Source organism: Capsicum annuum, chromosome 1 (assembly GCF_002878395.1).
Source record: "Capsicum annuum cultivar UCD-10X-F1 chromosome 1, UCD10Xv1.1, whole genome shotgun sequence".
NCBI classification, from domain to species: domain Eukaryota; kingdom Viridiplantae; phylum Streptophyta; class Magnoliopsida; order Solanales; family Solanaceae; genus Capsicum; species Capsicum annuum.
Window position 1 is genome coordinate 79568591 of NC_061111.1, and position 6180 is coordinate 79574770.

The following is a 6180-nucleotide window of genomic DNA, read 5'->3' on the forward strand; positions in this document are numbered from 1 at the left end:
GGGGGGAGGGGGGGTCGGGTCAACGCCGGGGAGCGACGACCGGGGGTCAGGTCGGGTCAGCACCGGGGATCGGAGGTCGGAGCCGGCGGTCGGATCTGGTCGGCTCCGACGTTCAGCGACGGCGCCGGGGACCGGGGGCCGGTGCGCTTGGGATGGAGAGGGGGTAGGGAGAGAGAGAGAGAGAGGGAGAGCCAGCGACCGGAGGTCGTAGCCGGCGGTCTGGTCAGCGCCGGCGACCTTAGGTCGGAGCCGGCGGCCGGATCGGGTCGGCGCCGAAGGTCAGCGACGGCGCCGGGGACCGGGGGCTGGTAAGCTGGGGGTGGAGAGAGGGTAGGGAGAGAGAGAGGGGGGGAAAATAATAACTCTTACTAATAAATGATTTCAGTGACTTTTCATGTGTTGCACTCAAGAGTTATGGTCCTCCAATGTTCCTGGCAATGTATAATACATCTGAAGTTCAAAAGTAGACTCTGGTTATCAATTACTTTTGACGTGTCTATAGCTTGGACATACTTGAGCAAATATTTGTTCCAAATCACTATTACATCTTGACTTCATCTTGAAAGATCTTTAATAATCAACAAAGATAATTGTAGTTGTTGTTTCCGCAACCATTTGTTTCAAAAATCAATAAAATACGTGGAAATTGCCTCTACTATTCCTGCTACAACTACTTTTTTTATCAAGACCTTATACAACGTCTTCTCACAAGGAAACTTAATAAAATGCATTAGGAAATATGAACACCACATATAGCTCTCCCTCTAATACCTGTGGTAACCAAATTAAACTTCTAATTTTCTGAATGAGAAGTTGCATCAACCATAATTCCACCCCAAAAAAATCAGATCTATTGGAACTTATCCTCTTATAAACCTGAATTAAGTCATACCAAATACCAATTACCACTAAAGAGTACTTTTTTTGCTTTATAACCATTATTTAACATCATTCTTTCTATAAGATTTAGTCGCCAACTCGAAAACCAACCAATTGTTTTACCAGAAATTTCAGCCTACCATTTTAATACAGAGTATGAAACTTTCTGTCTCATGTCATATTGTATGTGAACTGATATCAAGAGACATCAAAATGTCAAGTCAAAAAATTATAGTCCTCAAGTCAAGAGATACCCATAATATGGGGTAGGTACACTGACAAACCTATTGATAAAGAAACGGGAACAAAAAGTCAACTATGACTCTTAATAAAGAAAATGAATAGCACCATAAGCATGTAATCTTAGCATTTCTTATTACTTTCACCTTGTCCTCATCAAGTCATGTAATCATCTTCCAAATTTGGAAAGTAACAATCTAAAAATTATTCTATTCGTTTTCGTTACCAATAAAAAGAAAAGGTGTTACCACCAGGACTATAAAGAATCAGGAAAAGCTTTATTAGTTTTGGTTGAGTAAAAGGTTCAGAAGTTATCACATCCTCTTCTCTGTCTTCCTCCATTTCTTCCTCTTCCTCTTCTGCCACCGCCTTCCTCTCCTTCTCGGCCCAATCCCCACCGTCCACTCCCTCTCCATGGCTCTCATCTCCCTTACTATATTCAGTGGAATCTTCCTCTCCGCTTCCGCTGAAATCCACAAAACTCACTAGTTCTGGCGATGGGGCAAAACCACCACATTCCAATGGCTTCTCTATTTCTCTCTCGGCACGCGTCCTTCTGGACGCATATTCTTTTGGTCCTACATTTTCTACCTCTATCGCTTCCTCCACATACTACGTACTTTTTTCTCTATTTTCTATCGCCGAAAACTCTCCGTCTTTCAATTCTTTAATTATTCCATTCTCATATTTATGTCCTTCCTATGGCTAGAGTTATTCTCAGTTGTTTCAGGTGCTAGCAATACTATTTACAACATTATTGTATTCTGTCGTTTACAGTTATAGTTTGGACAGCGATTGGATTGAGAAGTGTGTATTTCCCGTTTGTTGTAAGTTGTTGGATTTTGCTACTGGGGTGTAACATTGTGTATCACGTTGGGGTGTTGTTCTTGCATTTCACAAAAAATGGGTGTAATGGAATTGGGGCGTTTTCAGTTCTGTGCTCAATGTTGCTATACTTTTCTTGTTTCTCAACTTTATGTGAAGGTGCATTTAAAGAATGGAAAGGTTGAAGGGACTGAAAATTTAGATTCTGTGAAGAACAAAGGTATTTGAAGTCAAGCCAAATTGTCTAGTTGTTTTCTTTACCAAAATTTGAATTAAAGTTTTGTGAGTTTGGATTGCAAATTCTGCCAAAGGAATGGATAATCTACACTTTACAGTAATGAATACGTATAACATTGTAATTGATATAGCTTATGAGAACTCACAGCCAATGATGGAAGTAGTGATATCCAGCGGTTGAATCATGACAAAGTCATTTACTTGGCTGGTAATTCTGTCCGAAAAAAGAGAGAACTGATTTTTACTAAATATCACTATAGAACATGAAAATCACCTATCATATCCCATTGTCTTTTTAATCCATAGGGAACATGAAGCTAACCTGAGAAATCGAGGGAGAAGTTTCTATTACCACCGAACACCTACGACACGAAAATCTACTTTTTATTACAACACTCGTGTCACGGTCATTGAACTTTTGAACTTTTCAATTTTAGAGCTGAATCATACCTGCGAATTAAAAAAATATTTTCTAAGATCAATTTTTGACTATGCAACATTATCATCCATCATTTCTATCACCCTTAAATTATGTATTTGTATCAATTTAAAAAGCAAGTCAGCAATCTATTTAATTGGACGATAGAAATGGAATATAGGCTTCATTAACCTTGTTTTGCAATGCAGAGTCTTCCTTTGGAAATAGATGACCCTTCCGTAAATTCATTTCTAATCTTTTTTACCTGTAGATGGTAAACTATAATTACCATTAAAAACAGATCAAGTTAAATGCAATACCGGCTTTGAAAAGAGGGATATACCTCTATTTGAAGTTATTAGTGGAGGTGAAATTTTTTCTGGCTAAAGCACATCTACTTGATGTTGATCCTGATATTCAGACGGGTAATGTTTAGACATATCGAACTTATTAGATTTGCCCGAAAATTTCAATTTTCCCAACTCGCCTACTTCAAAGATAGAGGTGCAAGCAGTTGTTTGTGTAGCCGCGAAAGAATGTCCTACAAAATGGTGTTAGAGAAAGTAGCATTAATGGTAGTAAATCAATTTATGTGTAAAGGAATCTCTATATATACAATGCACAAGCGACATTACCTTAAAATTTAACTTTCTTACTTTGGTCTAGCTAAAAAAGAATCAGAAGTTGGGAGCACACTTTGGTTACCGTCATGACTCTCAATGCGAGACGAAGATAGTGTATTATTTGAATGTATCAAGAGTGGCTGCCTTTTTGATTCAATTTTTTTAGATCACTGTTGTGATAGATCATAGAAGTAGTTTATTTCTTTCAGGTGACATTTGTGCATATTTGGTACGACGTAACATATTCCTATGGGCGCACTGTGATTCGTTTATGTTTAGAGATTCCTGAAATGCATTGACCTAGTAGCATGTTTCCAAATCAAGGCTTCTCATATAAGTAGTATCTTACAATAGCTTGTCTACAAATAATGTTCAATTCAATTAAGCAGTATGATCGACATTGCATATTAAAATGAAATCAAGTTCATTATTAGAGGCTGACAGAGTTTTCCATTATTCTTCTCTACCTCCAAGTTTCACTGATGAACTGTGTCAAACTAACAATTATGCTTCTTAAGCATAATTTAATATTCATCAAGAAGATCTACTGATGGGACTCAGAGATAAAGATAGTGTCGTGAGAACACCTAAGATTGTCTTATCATTTCTTAATATTATAGTTTAATCAACTCTACAACTCACTTGATAAAATAACCAATGTGCCAAAAGAAAAGCGTGACGTAGAGGGCCTTAATGATGATTTGGATTTTGGCTATTTTGCGTTTGATAGGTCTCATGTCATCTTTTCCGAAGGAAGATTGAATTCTAGAATATATAAACAACATCTAGCTCTAAAAGAAGGGTATTTAGTTAAAACTTTCCTACTTCATTGGTAGTATCCTATTGAAGCAACAATCTGAGAAAGGCTGCTAGCACCGAGTTGTTCTTCCATACATAGTTTTACTAAGTAATCATGTGATATATAAGTCACTCAGTAACTGTCGCTCTTGTGCATTATTAAGCAAATATTGGCGGATGTGAATACCCAAGTTCTAATTATAACAGCACCCAAAAATTTAGGAAATGGACTTGAGAGCCGATATGAGGCTTCTGGCATTTAAACTAACCTGAACCGCCGAGGCCAGTTACCCATATAACACAACCCCGTTGTTGAAGCAACTCCTCTCTATCACATTTCTCTACATAAGACTTGTGCCAGACAATGTTTGTTGAATTCCTGATTGTAGACATGTGATGTACACCTTTACCTAGTTAGATGATTGTCAGATTAGTAACAAAATTAAGGTTACGTCCACAAGAAATAAGAACTAAAATAAGTCATAATACCCTGTACACAGACAGATTAATCCCTCGTCCTTTTTCGTCTACAGTCAGATAAATTTTAAAATAAGAAGCATTGAATTAAATAAAAACAGTGGCCTAAATCCAACGAAGTCGCAGGTTCACAAGAAGAAAATAGCTTTTCTATTCCGTTCCAATAGCAAATGACAATATTGAGTCCAGTAGACAATATTCACATTGATTTCGAATAACAACCTACAGAGCAATCTAAGCTCCGGGTTCGCCATAGATATTAAAGTTGAAACTTGAAAATTTGAGTTTTTGAAATTGTGATTTTTGGAATTTGAAGTTGTGTCTTGGACTCTGGACATGCAATCCAAAAACAATATCTATAGTAACCAGCTTATAGCACCGGTAGAAGTCTCACTAACAAAAAAGTGTTTTAAGTGATAGCACTGCCTAACACATTACAACATTACAGTAGTGTACACTCCCCTTCAGTATTCACAAATTATGAGGTTATGTAGCCTTGGATTATGTGATCATCTCCCTGCGAAGAACATTATACATGGTGAGGTACAACCGATATAAGGTTGAAATAACACATCCAAGTATAAAGCAAAATCTTAAGTAATAAAACATGGATCTAGTTTAGTTTTGATATGATTTATTCTTTTCGTAACATATATTTATTAATTTGTGTAGTTTGTTATTTTATTCTATTGAAATTTTAGCAATTTATGTGTAGTATTTTATTCTAACTTTGCTATATTCAATGCGTAGGTTTATGTTCTTTATCTGATTAACTAGTATTTGTTGTTCATGTATAGGTAATTTTTCATCTGTATTAAATAATTTTTCATATGTATTAAATAAATCATTATTTGTATCTTCTTTTTCTAAGGTTAATTTCATTTTAAGTAATTTTTCTTCTAGTTGTCTTTTTTCTATTTCAAGTTGATTTTTGTAATTAACTTCTTCATATATCCAATTTTGCCTTTCTCTAATTTTTTTTATATATTCTAACATTTATTTGTTCTGAATAGTATCCATCTGAATCTAAGCAATATTGATATTCATAATATATGTGTAAGTTTTCTGTACTGTTTGATAATTCTTCCTTTTCATAATTTTGTAATTTTTCTCATAATATTTTCTTTATGTCTATAATTTCTATATTTCTAAGTATATATAAAACAAGTATTTTAATATCATATGTCATTTAAGTTTGATTAAATGCTTTTTCATAATATTTTCTAGTTGTTTGTTTTAGTCTAAGTAATTCTTGCATATTTTCATTAAGGAATTCTATATATTTTATATCGTTAGTTTCCATGTATTTATCTAAATTTGTTTTCATTTATTTTTCTACTAATTGTATATTTTTCATATCTTTCTTCCAAAATTCTAGATATATGTGATTTATCATAGTTGATGTGTACGTAAATATTTATAAGAGTAATTAGGTACGTGTGGTATGTAATTTATTCTAGCTATATAATCTTTACCGAATATTTTTTCTAATATGATTTTTCTTATTTCTATTATTCCTATATCCTTAATCACATATAAAATAAGTATTTTAAATTTATCTATCATTACATCAGATAAATAATTATTCATTTTCATAAAATTGTTATTTTCAAAATATTTCCTTCAATTATATACATAACAAAATATGGTTATCTTAGATTATTATATACTAGATTATTCTTA

General features: G+C 34.5%; 1 pseudogene; it reads left to right on the top strand.

The window, feature by feature from the left end:
• The window catches only part of LOC107855726, an 88978-nt pseudogene extending 86696 nt beyond the window's left edge, over window positions 1-2282 (top strand).
• The last annotated feature ends 3898 nt before the right edge of the window (window positions 2283-6180 follow it).